The 18,025-nt window shown below is 38.9% G+C and overlaps 1 pseudogene; it reads left to right on the forward strand.

The window, feature by feature from the left end:
* The window catches only part of LOC117421123 (exocyst complex component 6B-like), a 186,964-nt pseudogene that overhangs the window by 157,861 nt on the left and 11,078 nt on the right, over positions 1 to 18,025 (forward strand).

The following is an 18,025-nucleotide window of genomic DNA, read 5'->3' on the forward strand; positions in this document are numbered from 1 at the left end:
GTGCTGCGTGGGTCACCTGGAGGGCAGCTGTGTTGGTTTGGCTCGCACTGCGGCTCATTCCTCACAGCAGCATGTCACTCTCCACGCAGGGCCATCCAGGGGTTATGATGACATGGCAAGAAGGAATTGTGTTTGTGTGTAGCGCTGGGGAAGGGAAAGGGGGGTTTCCTTCATCTCTTCACTTTCGGATTCTATAAACAGATTGTTTAATGGCTCAGGGAGGCTCTATTCTGTTTTAAAAGATCCTCTGTCTCCAGCGTGGCAGATCAACATCAGGCCAGACTTTGCACTGTAGTGAGGGAAGGGTTGGTTCGGGAGGTGTGGAGTAGAGCTTGTCTGTGAAGTGAAATCAGAAAGTTGGGGTTCAGGGGTGCAGTGAAGCTAGAGAACCTGAATAGAACAGATATTTAAGTCATTCAAACACAGCCGAATATGAACTTAAAATAGTGATATCCTTGGTGAATAACATGCTTTACAAACTAAACAAGCAGTGACATCCAGCCCCCACCACAGCCATACATTAGAAATTGAAAACTGTCAGGAACATGACACAGTAGATCACCATGGCGTATATCCACTGGATGTACAAGTGAAAATCTAAATTTTATATTAGACAGATGTCTCATTAGTTATAGAAAGTTCAGACCAAGGATCAATGTTAAAGGTGTTACTTTCAGACAGACAAGTTGCCTCCTATAGACTATTTGACAAATGGTCCACCAGATATACAGTATGGAAAAGCTAAAATCACATATAATGTGACTGCGCTAGCTAAATTAAATTATTACAAGCTTGATCAGCCCCAGTGTATAGGAAGCAAGCTCAGGTGTGTTTTATTAAACTCATAGTAAAACCAGGAATGGATCAAACTGCCATGCAATGTGGGTCTTATATCCATCCCAGACCTACACAGAAAACAAGGATTCTTATGACATTATCTATGGACCTTTCAGTGAAGAAATATTAGCAAGAACCAGGAGGAAGTTTAATGTTCATCTCATAGAGTATGCGTCTAACTGGGCCCTAGGAGCTTATATCTGAGAGACACTTTTGCTCAATCTTTCTGACTTCAGTTTGACACCAAGAACTTCTTAACATGCTTCAAAGGGTTTTAACTTCCTTTGGCATACATGTATTCCCCAGAGACATTCGTTGAAAAAACACAGCCTTTTTTATTTCTACTTGTTCTATTTTCAGAATCAGTGTGTATATGTGTTCTTAGTAATTTGTTTATGTTACCCAGATTTTGAAGTACACCGTTTCAAGGCCTGTGATCCATCAATTAACAATATTCCTGAAGGAAAATTAAATGTTTGTATAATTTAAAATTTACATAAAACATTAATCATAATAATGATATTTAGGATAACTGTAAACGTACATCATTGACGCAACGTATGTATGTGAATTTATTCAAAATCGGATTATGATTATCATTTAATTACAGTAAATTAATGTATAGAGTAGAGAATTTGGGAAAAAAGAAAGCCTTTCACAGTCATCTGCCACCTGACAGTTTTTTTGCAATTGAGGAAAGTCAAGAAGTGCCAACTCCAACTCACCCATCATGAGTGGAAAGAGCAATGGTACCCAACCATCCCGGGCGAAGCGGTGGGCTACCTCCAGCCAGTCTTGCAGCCTCCTGGCATACTCAGGACCCGAGTATACACTGGGGGCATGTGGAGGGTGGCCGAAAACCATTTTGGTGGGTGTGCAGAGCTCACGTCCCAGCATGTGCAGGGCTGGAGTGCAGGCAGTCGAGTCCTGCAAAGCGGAGCGACAGGCCAGCAGCACTAGAGGCAGGTGGGTGTCTCAGGCCCTTTGGTGGTTGGCGGTGGTCACAGACCAATCTGAAGAGCGTTAGTAAGAGTCAGATCGTCTGATTCTAATAGTAACCGTTCTCTTAGCTGAGCACTAGATGTCTTTTCAATCAGTTGGTCACGGATCATGTCTTCATACAAAGTACTGAATTTGCAAGGGGCTGCGAGTTCACGTAGTGAGGAAATATACTGTGAAACAGACTCACCCAGCTGTTTCGAGCGCTGTCTAAACTGGAACCGCTTAAGGAGGATGCTGTGAGTAGATCCAAAGTGAGCCGCAAGTGCGTTGGTAGCTTCAGCATAAGTGGCTAGCGCGCCAAGTGTTGCTAAGATCCTTTGACCCTCCATTCCTAAGCAGTGTGTGAGGATCGCCCGCTTCCGAGCATCTTCTACCACGTCAATGCCAATGGCGATTAGATAAATCTCAAAAGATTTAATCCAGCGATTCCACATAACTGGTGTGTCTCCAGGCAGCGCTAGAAACGGAAGTGGTGGGGTAAGCGAAATACTGTATATGCCATCCTTGTAGCCAAGTGTTATGTACATAAACACGCACAGACAATGCTTTTTTCAGCAACCAAATATTTATTACACTCGCTCTGACTCTTGTACATTCACTCTCCTTAGGGCAGTAAAAACATACAGAGCAACACGACAGCCGTAAACCTAACTCAACAGCAACTGCTGTGAAACCAAAACAGATTAAACAGTGGCTGGCTAGAATGCAGTCAGCACTAAACATCTAAACACAGACATAAGAATCAACATCTACAGTACTTTGTACAATCAATCGTTTTGAGCCTAATGTGTGTGTTTGTTTGTGTGTGTGTGTGTGTGTGTGTGTGTGTGTGTGTGTGTGTGTGTGTGTGTGTGTGTGTGTACAAAAACACTTTTTACACACAAAAGGTTTACACAGTACCTCATTCTGTTACAACGACAGCCTCTTGATTACATACAGACGTGCTCAAATTTGTTGGTACCCCTCCACAAAAAATGAAGAATGCACAATTTTCTCTGAAATAACTTGAAACTGACAAAAGTAATTGGCATCCACCATTGTTTATTCCATATTTAATAGAAATCAGACTTTGCTTTTGATTTTTTATTCAACATAATATTGTAAATAAGAAAACAAATGAAAATGGCATGGACAAAAATGATGGGACCGCTAACCTAATATTTTGTTGCACAACCTTTAGAGGCAATCACTGCAATCAAACGTTTTCTGTAGCTCTCAATGAGACTCCTGCACCTGTTAACAGGTGGTTTGGCCCACTCTTCCTGAGCAAACTGCTCCAGCTGTCTCAGGTCTGATGGGTGCCTTCTCCAGACAGCAAGTTTCAGCTCTTTCCATAGATGTTCGATAGGATTCAGATCAGGACTCATAGAAGGCCACTTCAGAATAGTCCAATGTTTTGTTCTTATCCATTCTTGGGTGCTTTTAGCTGTGTGTTTTGGGTCATTATCCTGTTGGAGGACCCATGACCTGCGACTGAGACAGAGCTTTCTGACACTGGGCAGTAAGTTTCGCTCCAGAATGCCTTGATAGTCTTGAGATTTCATTGTGCCCTGCACAGATTCAAGGCACCCTGTGCCAGACGCAGCAAAGCAGCCCCAAAACATAACCGAGCCTCCTCCATGTTTCACTGTAGGTATGGTGTTCTTTTCTTTGAAAGCTTCATTTTTTCGTCTGTGAACATAGAGCTGATGTGACCTGCCAAAAAGCTCCAGTTTTGACTCATCTGTCCAAAGGACATTCTCCCAGAAGGATTGTGGCTTGTCAATATGCATTTTAGCAAATTCCAGTCTGGCTTTTTTATGTTTTTCTTTCAAAAGTGGAGTCCTCCTGGGTCTTCTTCCATGGAGCCCACTTTCGCTCAAAAAGCGACGGATGGTGCGATCAGAAACTGACGTACCTTCACCTTGGAGTTCAGCTTGTATCTCTTTGGCAGTTATCCTTGGTTCTTTTTCTACCATTCGCACTATCCTTCTGTTCAATCTGGGGTCGATTTTCCTCTTGCGGCCGTGCCCAGGGAGGCTGGCTACAGTTCCATGGACCTTAAACTTCTTAATAATATTTGCAACTGTTGTCACAGGAACATCAAGCTGCTTGGAGATGGTCTTGTAGCCTTTACCTTTACCATGCTTGTCTATTATTTTCTTTCTGATCTCCTCAGACAACTCTCTCCTTTGCTTTCTCTGGTCAATGTTCAGTGTGGTGCACACAATGATACCAAACAGCACAGTGACTACTTTTCTCCATTTAAATAGGCTGAATGACTGATTACAAGATTGGAGACATGTGTGATACTAATTAAAGAAACTAATTAGTTTGAAATATCACTATAATCCAATTATTTATTATCTTTTCTAAGGGGTACCAACAAATGTGTCCAGGCCATTTTAGAATATCTTTGTAGAATAAACAATAATTCATCTCTTTTCACAGCTTCTTTGCTTTATTCTATGACATACCAAAGGCATGCAAGTATACATGATAAAATAGCTTTTAATTTCATCACTTTTCAGGAGGAATGAAGCATTATTTCAATGAGCTGTAAGGGTACCAACAAATTTGAGCACGTCTGTATATACAGTACTTATCACAGTGAACTGTGATCCCCAAGGGAAGTCTCTTTAACTGAGTAGCTGTCTGCCCTGTATAAATCAATGTTGTACAGTACACCCAGCACTAGGCTAGGGATCAGACCATCACCGTCCGTCACACACCAAACACGTGTGCTTCCTACCCTCTCACCCCTGGTAGTGCTAGGGCTTGCTTCTACAGGGAATGCACTGTGCAGTGGATAAGCCGCTGCATGAACTCTGAGCCCAGGGAGACCCTTATCCCATTCTCAGGGATTATGCTTCAGTCAGTAACATCTGCTGTTTACTGGCCCGACTTTGTGGTCTTTGCCCCCTCGGCTCAGGGATCGCTGTTCTGGGGAGGTGTTGTTCAGACTTATTCCTGGCCATGGATCTCTGTGTCCAGGGAAGCGGCAGAGTTTGAGGGTAGGTTAGTACGCTCGTGGAGGGTGTAAGCACACATCAAGAGGTCATGTGATCACAGCATCGTGCACGGGTCATGGTGGGTAGAGTTGAAGACTTGGAGACAGGGGCTCCCCAGGTTAATGTTCCCAGTCACTTGCTGTTCAACCCCTTGGAGGAAAATACTCCTCACTTTCTTACACCTTTGTTCCTACCCTTGCTTTAAAACTGATAACCTCAGCTGTGCTTTCCTATTCCTATTTCCTAGAAAGCTGTGTTTTATTTAATGTTTTTTTATGTCCAAAACATAGTTCACCAGGGCATTGCAATGGAAGGGATTTTTGTTGTATCAAATGATAAACCAGGCATTTCCTTGTCATCAGTGTATGCAGCATTTCTATTCTCATTACAGTGACTTTCCTCAAATGTGTGCATCTAAATTCCACCTCTGTTATTATGATACTTTGATTCCTGCTTCATTCATTTTATCACTTATCATGACCAGGGCTGGGGTCAATTCCTGTATTTCAATTCCAACATCATAACAGTGACTTAAATCACTTAAATTGAAGTCACTGTTAGTCAATTAAATTGGCTTCAAATGAAAGCAGTTGAACAATCAGAACAATTATTATGTCTCTAAAATATCTATTACTTGAATGAATTGGGAATTGATTTTAAAGAGGAATTGGGAATGGAATTGAAATTGAAGAACAGGAATTGACCCCCAACCCTCAACATGTGTTTTTGGTTACTTTAATTCTGGATATATAACTATTCTAAATTAAAGTAAATGGATAAACTGTGTTGAGTTCTAGCTTTTAAGTTTTTCATATTCACCACTGATGCATGATTTTCTTTTATTACTTCTTTTTTTTTAACTGGCTCTCACTTTCAAATACAACAATAAAATGACCTCACTGTTGCAAATTACACTGCATTGCTAAGCAGATGCAGAGCTTGATGGAAGGAAAGTCATTCTCCAGATTCAGCTGTTTTAATTTACAGGTTTAAACATACAGTATCTATTTATTTTAATCAAGAGGAGAGATACAGTATAAACAACCAGTACTCCATTATGCACCCCAGTACCTGTGCTATAGTGAGGTTGATTACAGCTGGACAACAGGTGTTAGGTTGAACAGTAGCCCAGACAGTGATTAGGTACTTGGAGCTTAGCATCTTTAGCCTTGTATTATTTATAAATAGCTGCATGTCTCACATCAAAGCAGACCGAAACAAACAAAGAAGCTAAAGATTTTCAGCAGAAGATAATGGGGGACTGGGGACGATATTATTAGGGTTCATGAGATGGATCTTATAACCTTGGCAAGCACTCGTTTAATGTTAACAATGTGAAAGAAATGCAGCCTCCCTCTGCTTCATTCCAGTTGCACCACGTCACTTCTCCTGAAAGCGATAGCAGGTGAACGAGAATGGTACAGGCGATAGCAGGTGAACGAGAATGGTACAGGCGATAGCAGGTGAACGAGAATGGTGCAGGCGATACCAGGTGAACGAGAATGGTGCAGGCGATACCAGGTGAACGAGAATGGTGCAGGCGATAGCAGGTGAACGAGAATGGTGCAGGTGATAGCAGGTGAATGAGAATGGTGCAGGCGATACCAGGTGAACGAGAATGGTACAGGCGATAGCAGGTGAACGAGAATGGTGCAGGCGATAGCAGGTGAACGAGAATGGTGCAGGTGATAGCAGGTGAACGAGAATGGTGCAGGGCGTTAATTGTGAGTTTCGCAGCGTGGGGTTTTCTTTTTCTCGCTGTTTCCTTCAAAATCTCCGCTGGCTGCTTTGAAAATCAGTGGGGTCAGTGCTGGAACTTTGGTCTAATTATTCCCATCCAGTTTCACAATCTCATTGCCTGTTTCTTTGAAGTGGTGCAAAATTGATTCATTATTGCAATTTTGTTTTATAAATATACTCCATCAACCCCAAATTAATTTCATTTCTGTTTTTCAATGCTTGGAATTAATAACTAAAAGAGATAGATGACAGCTGCAGAGCACAGCAATGTAAAGGGCAATAATTAAAGCCACTGTCAAACAAATACAAAATACAGTGCTCTGTCATGTTAAAATAAGCAGTCTTGAAACAACATTGACATTTATACCAAACTGTGACACAACATAAGCATGAGACTGAGCAGAAACAAACACAGCAGTATCTGGTAACTATTTTCAGGGGTGCTCAGTTTAATATGGTAGGGTACTGGACCACACAATAAAATGGAAAACTTAAAATAAATTAACTTGAAATGAAATCTGAAAGTCTGAACAAGTACCTTCATTGTTGACATAGGCATGGTCTCACATGTGTCAGCATTCAGCAGGATTTGCAGTGGAATAATTGCAGAACTGTTGAATTCTAAAGGAGATGGCAAATTCTCCTTTGCCCATCTTTCTATGGTGTTTGGCAGAATCAATGCCACATGTTGATCAAACGTCCTGTGGTTTCCATGGTTCCACCTCTTGTTTTAATTACTGTTAGCTATCATGACTCAGACGTAACTAACCATTTCAGCGATGGAATGCACTGGCCAAAATGTTTGTCTCCTTAACTTCCATGGAGTGTTTCTTAAGTTTCCGGATGAATAACGTAACCACTTCAAACTAGGGTTTGGATCTGATCCCACGGAGATTCAGCACTGTTTTAGTTCTTGTTTGGATCCTGGTGGCTGTGCAGCCCAGACCCTGAATGGCTAGGGCTGTTATACAGCCAGGGCTTGATGTTTGCATTTCCTCTAGAGCTAGAGAGCTTGTGTGCAGCTATCTGATTTATGTTGTTTTTATTTTTCTTATTAATATTATTATTATTGTTATTATTATCTTGCTATTAGTTTCATAAAACCCCAGGCAAAGTTCCAATGCCAAAGAATTTAGAAAACATTGTAGCACCTCGGAGGCCATCCAAAGGTGCGGATGAGAAGGCGTGGTGAAGCCTGCTGCTTCAGAGCTCAAGGCTCTCGCTCTGGTACTCTGGTGTTTGCACAGCTCTGCTGAACCAGGGGAAAGCTTCTATCCAGGGACCTCTGCTTATTCCAAGGGCACTAAAGAGGACATTTTAAAATCTTTTATATATATATATATACACATACATTTTGAGTTATCACTTTGAATCTATATATATATAATTTTATTAGGAAGTAAAGTTTGTAGTTCATGCCACCTTTTTTAAATATTACCTTACATATATATATATATATATATATATATATATATATATATATATATATATATATATATATATATATATATATATATATTGTGAGACAGCAGGGAGGGGGTTAAAACCTCTCTGCAGTAAAAACATGTGCGGAATGTTTTCTGTTAATTGTTTTATTGTTAATTATCACCTGCACCTGGCTATGATTGTAAATTAGAGCCAGGTGCAGGGTTTATAAGGAGAGCAGTCAGTCTGCTCTAGGCTGCTGAGTAGAAGGAGGCAGGAGAGGTGCTCTGTCTCCGAGTAGCCAGAGAAGAAGTAAGTGTGGTGTGACACCAGTGTGTTTTTGTAAGGACGGGAAAACAGCTTAGCTGTCCCGTGTTAGGAAGGGTGTTCCTGGAAGTTGAGTTAGTGCTCCAAGAGGAGCTAGGTGTTTATTTTGCTTTTGTATTTTGTGTGTTTTTGTTTACTTTTGTGTTTATTAAAAATAGCGCACTAGCGCTTAAAACTCCAATTCATTGTTCTGGGTCGTATTTTTAAAGGGGCACGAACCCGAGTGAGTTGTGCTTTGTCACAATATATATATATATATATATATATATATATATATATATATATATTAAATCACTGTTTAAAGAGAACATTTATACTGTCTTTCATGACAGCAGCAACTATGCTTTCATAAAAAAATAAAAAAAATAAATAAATTATGAAATGTGTCGTTATTATTTATGCGACCCTATGACACAGTTCATACACAGAAGTGTAAAGCATCCATTTGCCTGCATTTGTAATAGTTAGTAGCACAGGAACAATAACTGTTACCTAAGGCCTTAAAAATTTGCAGATTTCTGAAGCACAAAGGAGGCAGCCCTGCTCTCACATTGTATGCAGTATACTATAGGTCACTTAGTTATATTTCATTATTATTATTGGTATTCAGAGACATTCTGTGTTCATGTTAAAAGTAATCAATTAATCTTGTAATAAAGAAAATGCAAAACAAAAAAGTCAGTGCTTTCTTAAACACGTTATCATTATGAATATTGAGAAAGGCATCCTATGTGTGCCCTAAAAACAACATCAGGACATTGTGGCGTGATCTATCAAAACAATTTAGGAGAAGGTTGGATTAAGCCTTGGTGAATCAAAGCCCAGATACTGTATAAGGGTCAGTGAAGTGGCTTGCTTCACCATAAGAGGAAATAACAATTCCTTTCTCCCACTCCCTTCATTACAGTTTAGTGTTGTTTATTCAGCATCGCTGTGATAATGCTGGAGTTCAGTGCAAGGTGAGCCCGGTAATGGAGATGAAGTGGAAGTTCACAGGGAGGTGAAGGCTCAGCCCGCTCCGATCGTCAGGGTAAAGAGGAGTTCAGGGATTTTCTCAGCCTTGAACAATCCAACCCTTGCAGCTTTCCAGGCCTACAAACTGTCTGAATCTTTTCAAAGCCACTTGGGTGCAGCAGTGACAGCACTGTGCATGCAACAGAACACATACATTCAGATTTCTTTTTTTATTTAACCGGGATAGAACTCTTGAGATATACATCTTATTTTTCAAGGGGGTCTTGGCACGAAAAGGCGACAAGAAAATAGCATTATAAAATCAATAGCAAAAAAGAAGCAAATAGTTTATATAGACAAAAACAATTACTGTGACAAACAACAAAAGCAATCATAAAAACAGTAATACAAGCATGGATTTATGATATCGATCTAACAAAGCACTGGTTATGATACAAGGAGGCTGTGTGGTCCAGTGGTTAAAGAAAAGGGCTTGTAACCAGGAGGTCCCCGGTTCAAATCCCACCTCAGCCACTGACTCATTGTGTGACCCTGAGCAAGTCACTTCACCTCCTTGTGCTCCGTCTTTCGGGTGAGATGTAATTGTAAGTGACTCTGCAGCTGATGTATAGTTCACACACCCTAGTCTCTGTAAGTCGCCTTGGATAAAGGCGTCTGCTAAATAAACAAATAATAATAAAATAATAATAATGATATCGATCTAACAAAGCGTTTTATGATACAGATCTAACAAAGCATGGGTAATGATATCGATCTAACAAAGCGTGGGTTTATGATACAGATCTAACAAAGCATGGGTAATGATATTGATCTAACAAAGCGTGGGTTTATGATATTGATCTAACAAAGCATGGGTTATGATATCGATCTAACAAACGTGGGGTTATGATATCGATCTAACAAAGTGTGGGTAATGATATCGATCTAACAAAGCATGGGTAATGATATCGATCTAACAAACGTGGGATTATGATATTGATCTAACAAAGCATGGGTAATGATATCGATCTAACAAAGCGTGGGTTTATGATATTGATCTAACAAAGCATGGGTTATGATATCGATCTAACAAAGCATGGGTAATGATATCGATCTAACAAAGCATGGGTAATGATATCGATCTAACAAAGCGTGGGTTTATGATATTGATCTAACAAAGCATGGGTTATGATATCGATCTAACAAAGTGTGGGTAATGATATCGATCTAACAAAGTGTGGGTTATGATATTGATATAACAAAGCATGGGTTATTATATTGATCTAACAAAGCATGGGTAATGATATCGATCTAACAAAGCATGGGTTATGATATCGATCTAACAAAGCATGGGTAATGATATCGATCTAACAAAGCATGGGTTATGATATCGATCTAACAAAGCATGGGTAATGATATCGATCTAACAAAGCGTGGGTTTATGATATCGATCTAACAAAGCATGGGTTATGATATCGATCTAACAAAGCATGGGTTATGATATCGATCTAACAAAGCATGGGTAATGATATCGATCTAACAAAGCATGGGTTATGATATTGATCTAACAAAGCATGGGTAATGATATCGATCTAACAAAGCATGGGTTATGATATTGATCTAACAAAGCATGGGTAATGATATCGATCTAACAAAGCGTGGGTTTATGATACAGATCTAACAAAGCATGGGTAATGATATCGATCTAACAAAGCATGGGTAATGATATCGATCTAACAAAGCGTGGGTTTATGATATTGATCTAACAAAGCATGGGTTATGATATCGATCTAACAAAGCATGGGTAATGATATCGATCTAACAAAGCGTGGGTTTATGATACAGATCTAACAAAGCATGGGTAATGATATCGATCTAACAAAGCGTGGGTTTATGATATTGATCTAACAAAGCATGGGTTATGATATCGATCTAACAAAGCATGGGTAATGATATCGATCTAACAAAGCATGGGTAATGATATCGATCTAACAAAGCGTGGGTTTATGATATTGATCTAACAAAGCATGGGTTATGATATCGATCTAACAAAGTGTGGGTAATGATATCGATCTAACAAAGTGTGGGTAATGATATCGATCTAACAAAGCGTTTTATGATACAGATCTAACAAAGCATGGGTAATGATATCGATCTAACAAAGCATGGGTTATGATATCGATCTAACAAACGTGGGATTATGATATTGATCTAACAAAGCATGGGTTATGATATCGATCTAACAAAGCATGGGTAATGATATCGATCTAACAAAGCGTGGGTAATGATATCGATCTAACAAAGCATGGGTAATGATATCGATCTAACAAAGCATGGGTAATGATATCGATCTAACAAAGCATGGGTTATGATATCGATCTAACAAAGCATGGGTTATGATATCGATCTAACAAAGCATGGGTAATGATATCGATCTAACAAAGCATGGGTAATGATATCGATCTAACAAAGCATGGGTAATGATATCGATCTAACAAAGCATGGGTTTATGATATTGATCTAACAAAGCATGGGTTATGATATCGATCTAACAAAGCATGGGTAATGATATCGATCTAACAAAGCATGGGTAATGATATCGATCTAACAAAGCATGGGTTATGATATCGATCTAACAAAGCATGGGTTATGATATCGATCTAACAAAGCATGGGTTATGATATCGATCTAACAAAGCATGGGTAATGATATCGATCTAACAAAGCATGGGTAATGATATCGATCTAACAAAGCATGGGTTATGATATCGATCTGACAAAGCATGGGTAATGATATCGATCTAACAAAGCGTGGGTTTATGATATCGATCTAACAAAGCATGGGTTATGATATTGATCTAACAAAGTGTGGGTAATGATATCGATCTAACAAAGTGTGGGTAATGATATCGATCTAACAAAGCATGGGTAATGATATCGATCTAACAAAGCATGGGTTATGATATCGATCTAACAAAGCATGGGTAATGATATTGATCTAACAAAGCGTTTTATGATACAGATCTAACAAAGCATGGGTAATGATATCGATCTAACAAAGCGTTTTATGATACAGATCTAACAAAGCATGGGTTATGATATCGATCTAACAAACGTGGGTTTATGATATTGATCTAACAAAGCATGGGTTATGATATTGATCTAACAAAGCATGGGTTATGATATCGATCTAACAAAGCATGGGTAATGATATCGATCTAACAAAGCGTGGGTAATGATATCGATCTAACAAAGCATGGGTAATGATATCGATCTAACAAAGCATGGGTTATGATATTGATCTAACAAAGCGTTTTATGATACAGATCTAACAAAGCATGGGTAATGATATCGATCTAACAAAGCGTTTTATGATACAGATCTAACAAAGCATGGGTAATGATATCGATCTAACAAAGCGTTTTATGATACAGATCTAACAAAGCATGGGTTATGATATCGATCTAACAAACGTGGGTTTATGATATTGATCTAACAAAGCATGGGTTATGATATTGATCTAACAAAGCATGGGTTATGATATCGATCTAACAAAGCATGGGTAATGATATCGATCTAACAAAGCATGGGTAATGATATCGATCTAACAAAGCATGGGTTATGATATTGATCTAACAAAGCGTTTTATGATACAGATCTAACAAAGCATGGGTAATGATATCGATCTAACAAAGCGTTTTATGATACAGATCTAACAAAGCATGGGTTATGATATCGATCTAACAAAGCATGGGTTATGATATCGATCTAACAAACGTGGGTTTATGATATTGATCTAACAAATGTGGGTTTATGATATTGATCTAACAAAGCATGGGTTATGATATTGATCTAACAAAGCATGGGTTATGATATCGATCTAACAAAGCATGGGTAATGATATCGATCTAACAAAGCATGGGTTATGATATCGATCTAACAAAGCATGGGTTATGATATCGATCTAACAAACGTGGGTTTATGATATTGATCTAACAAATGTGGGTTTATGATATTGATCTAACAAAGCATGGGTTATGATATTGATCTAACAAAGCATGGGTTATGATATTGATCTAACAAAGCGTGGGTTTAGATATTGATCTAACAAAGCATGGGTTATGATATTGATCTAACAAAGCATGGGTTATGATATTGATCTAACAAAGCGTGGGTTTAGATATTGATCTAACAAAGCATGGGTTATGATATTGATCTAACAAAGCATGGGTTATGATATTGATCTAACAAAGCATGGGTTATGATATTGATCTAACAAAGCGTGGGTTTAGATATTGATCTAACAAAGCATGGGTAATGATATCGATCTAAACAGTGCCATGCTGTTGTACCACCACCCTTTATATCACTAAAGTAGAGGTTATTATTGCAGTTGTTTTGATGTTGTTTGTTTCTGTTCTACTTTTGTTCTGCTCAGTTAAACATTCATTGATCAGATTCTCCGGCACCCTAATTGGGGCTTCACATCAAAATTATTACAAGCACATGCATATTTTCAGTGTATTTGTAGTCTTTTGTGAAGTCTAGAGTCTGCTTGTGAATAATAAAGTGTTCTCCAGGCATTGTTGATTATTACCTGTCCAATACTCCAATAGGGAATGTGATGCTGATTCCGCCTGTAAGCAGCTGGGTTGTGTTTGTCATTCACAGGCTCCTGTAAACAGGTATGAAACACAGTCAGGTGCAGCAAAGCGAAGGCACTCGCCCAGCTTGGCAAATCGGTTGTCCAAACCTGATTAAATGCCTTGCTGTGGTTAACACTATTGATGTTGCAGATTTCAGACTATGATCTGCACTGCGGTTGCATGATTTATGAGAATTTTAAGAATTTCATAAGGAAGCAGTCAGATCGCATGCATTCCTTTCATTCCTTCACAATTCATTTTCACAATGAGATTGTACGAATGAACCCTTTCCCTTTGCGATGGAAGAACTGGTTTGTGGATGACTTTCCAACCTTCTTTGTTCAGAAGGTCATTAAACCCATCCGTAATCAGATTACATTTACGCATTATTGCATTACATTTAATGTGAAAAAATAATAGTTACCTTTAGTTACGTTTAAAAAAAGAAAACAGAAAAAAAGATTACGGCTAATGCATAAAATGGAAATCAGACAGCGCTTCAGCCATGCAAGTCAAACCTCGCATGTCACATGAACACGCGTTTTAAATCATGACAGCTGGATCTTCGTAGATATTTCGAGCTGCAGCCTGACCAATTCGATATGAAATGTAAACTGTTCCTGAGCAGTAACTATATGTTTCTGTAACTGTTTAGATGTTGTACTGTAACTAGTTACAGTTTTAGTCTAGTAACTTGTAACTGTAATGCATTGCTTTTTAAAAGCAACTTCTCCAGCACTGGTAGTATCTCTAGCATTTATGGGGTTGAGGCTTTATAGTGGAAAACAGTGACAGACAGTGTGCAATAATACCTGACAGCTTGCTGTATTAGGCAATAGGGTTACAAGTTTTAATCTAACGGTATGATGCAATTACTTATTGTCCTGCACTTAAATTGTCCAGAATGTAGAATTGTACCTGCAGAGAGATGATTTGACTGTATTTTGAGGTAGTAGGGGTGTAACGGTACAGTATTGCCACGACACGATACATATTGACCCTTCTCTCTGCTACACTCAGCACATCTCCACTGTGGCACGCTCCTGTTGCTTCTTCCTCAGCAACAAATGCAGAATTCACCCCTTCCTCACCAACTACTCCATGCAGCTCCTAGTTCAGGCCCTGGTACTGTCCTGCCTTGACTACTGCAACTCCCTCCTGGCTGGCCTCCCTGCCTCTGCTATCCGCCTGCTCCAGCTCATCCAAAACTCTGCTGCTCACTTTGTCTTCTCCCTTCCTCATTTCTCCCACGCTACACCACTGCTCCGCTCCCTCCACTGGCTCCCTATCGCTGCTCGCATCCAGTTCAAAACACTTGTATTTGCCTATTGCTGTCTTGACCTCTGTGCTCCCTCCTATCTCCAGACTATCATTCCTCCCTACACCCCGTCTCGCCCTTCCACCTTGGACAGACTAGTTGTACCCACCCCTCGTTCTCCCCCGCTTTCAGAGCCCGCTCCTTCTCCACCCTTGCCCCTCAGTGGTGGAACGACCTACCTACAGATATGGCATCCAATTGTAACAGTTCTTGCATCAGCTTGTACCTGCACTGAACTGCTCCATACCTTGTCGCATTCAACTACTGCTCCTAACTATAACTGTATCTTTGATTTTACTCTCATAGGTAACCGTACTCATGTTTTTGTACTTGCTCTTATTTGAAATCATTCTCATCCATTTATCATACTTACTACCTGTTCATTCTTTATTTTTGAATATTTACTAAAAGTGTTAACTGCTCTCAGTCAAACTTGCTCTTAATTATACCTTACTGTAGTCTTTATTTTGCTCTTAAATTTGATCTTTGATCTTACTTTCATAATTGCTCTTGTCTATATTATGATAACTTGTAAGCTGATATTTTGTAATGCAATACTTTGTACTGTGATATTTTGTAACACTTGTAAGTCGTCCTGGATAAGGGCGTCTGATAATAAATAAATAATAATAAAATAATAATCACGGTATGCAGATCACGGTACAATTCATATCACGATACATTTATGATGCATAATAAGATCAAATGATCATTTAACAATGGACAATTAAATGAGACAGGGAGGGTATGTATCCATACCAACTATAAAACCCTCTCATTCTTTATTCAAGAACCATTTGGTGAACTGCAATGAGCTATGTTGTGTTTTTGGTCTTGTATTGCGATAAAAATGATAGATGCAGGATTGGGGTCAATTCCTATTTTTCAGTTATTATTATTATTATTATTATTATTATTATTATTATTATTATTATTATTATTATTATTATTATTTATTTCTTAGCAGACACGCTTATCCAGGGCGACTTACAATCGTAAGCAGTTCCAATTCCTTTTTTTAATCAATTCCAAGTCCTGTAATGGAGTAGAAATTGGGAATCTATATTAAAAGGAATTGGAAATGGTGTTGGAATTGAAAAAAAAAACGGAATTGACCCCAACCCTTGATACATGACTCTATTACGATACGATACATAATGTAAAGAAAGTATCATCGATGTGCCATGAATCATTAAACCCCTAGCAGGCAGTTAGGGTTAAATCCTAACCCTAACTCTTTCTTACCCTCTCCTATCACGTGTTCCTCCGCAACTCCTGGACCTGTTCATTCAGTGGGACTGGTCCACATACCTGGCTGACTACGGACGCCCCACCTGCAAGTACCTCCGAGTGAACCCCAACACAGCCCTGGCCCTGCTGGAGAAGTGAGTATCTGAGTTTATACCACCAGCGTCTCACTATTCATGAGAGGAACAACATGTTTACCCAGACTAGTTTCGAATGTGCCTTTGTCCCATTCCAATCCGGTGGTGTGCTGCTGGAATTCAGGATGGAGCCGCGCTGTGATACTTCAAACATTACTGACACCGACACGTGTTTCATAACAACTTGGAAATGTCTGAAATTTCAAATTTCTATTGTTGTTTTGATTTGGATTCCGATTTTCTTAGTCAAGAAATGCCAGTTACCAATCTGCCTTCATCTGACTTAGCTAAAAGGAGGGTTCGAAACGAATCCACGTCGAAGTACAGTCTGTTGACAATGAAAGTAAAGTAATGAAATTAATCCCCAAATGAATTGATTTAATATAAAAAAATGTGCAAATTGTATTGCTATTTATTTAAAAATATATATATATATATATATATACATGTGGTATAAACAGAATGCTGAATGATCGATCATGGTATACGCATTTCATCTGAGCAGAATGTCTTTACATAAACCACTCACCCATGTTGTGGTGTACTGGGACATCCACCTGTGGTGAATACAAACCTTATACCATAAACGATCATTCAATATCCTCTGTGTATTATAAGCCATTCAGAAGAGTTCAATTCCTTGTGTACCTGCAGCGGTTAAACAGGATTCTCCTGTGTTGTTTCTGCGTTCTTGGGATAATCTCTCCCCGTTCCATTGTTTTGTGTTGAAGCTCTTTTGTTTCTTTTCTTTTTTTCTTTTTTTTTATATTTCATTTTGGAAAATACAGATATATAAAATACCTTTATCTATAGCAATGTAGATAAAGATAGCATTTGAAATCATTGCATATTCTGAATGAATGTAAAAAAAAAACACATTTTAAAAGATTCTCAACACAATAAAAAAAGGGATCAGTAATAAAATGTTAGTAAAGCTAATAAGAGGTAAGAAACTGACATGGGCAGCCATCCTTTAAAACCTAAAATAAATACAAACTTTGGGTTTGTTTCTGAAACTAGAAAGAATACATTTAAAACCAGCCATGATACACACTAGAAAAAACACGTTGCGTGTACTGACTCCGTACCCTTTGTACACAGCAAAACCCTGTCCACTGGTCGTCAACATTTAGTTCACTGAGCAGGCATTTCTGAGTCAGAGAGGCAAACAGAGATCTTTTGTTTTCTTATCGACAAAAAGAGACATGGCTCTAAGACTGCATTAGTGGGATTGTAAAAAGAATGATTACAATCTTCCTGGAAATGAAAGATAGATATTAGGGCCAAAAGAGTCGGACTGTATGACTCATTAGAGGTTAATTCCCTTCTTGTAACTAGTAATAATTAGGTAGTTGTGGAACTGTATTAATAATATACTTGGTAGGGTATAGGCCATTGGCTC

Source organism: Acipenser ruthenus, chromosome 1, assembly GCF_902713425.1.
Source record: "Acipenser ruthenus chromosome 1, fAciRut3.2 maternal haplotype, whole genome shotgun sequence".
NCBI classification, from domain to species: Eukaryota; Metazoa; Chordata; class Actinopteri; order Acipenseriformes; family Acipenseridae; genus Acipenser; species Acipenser ruthenus.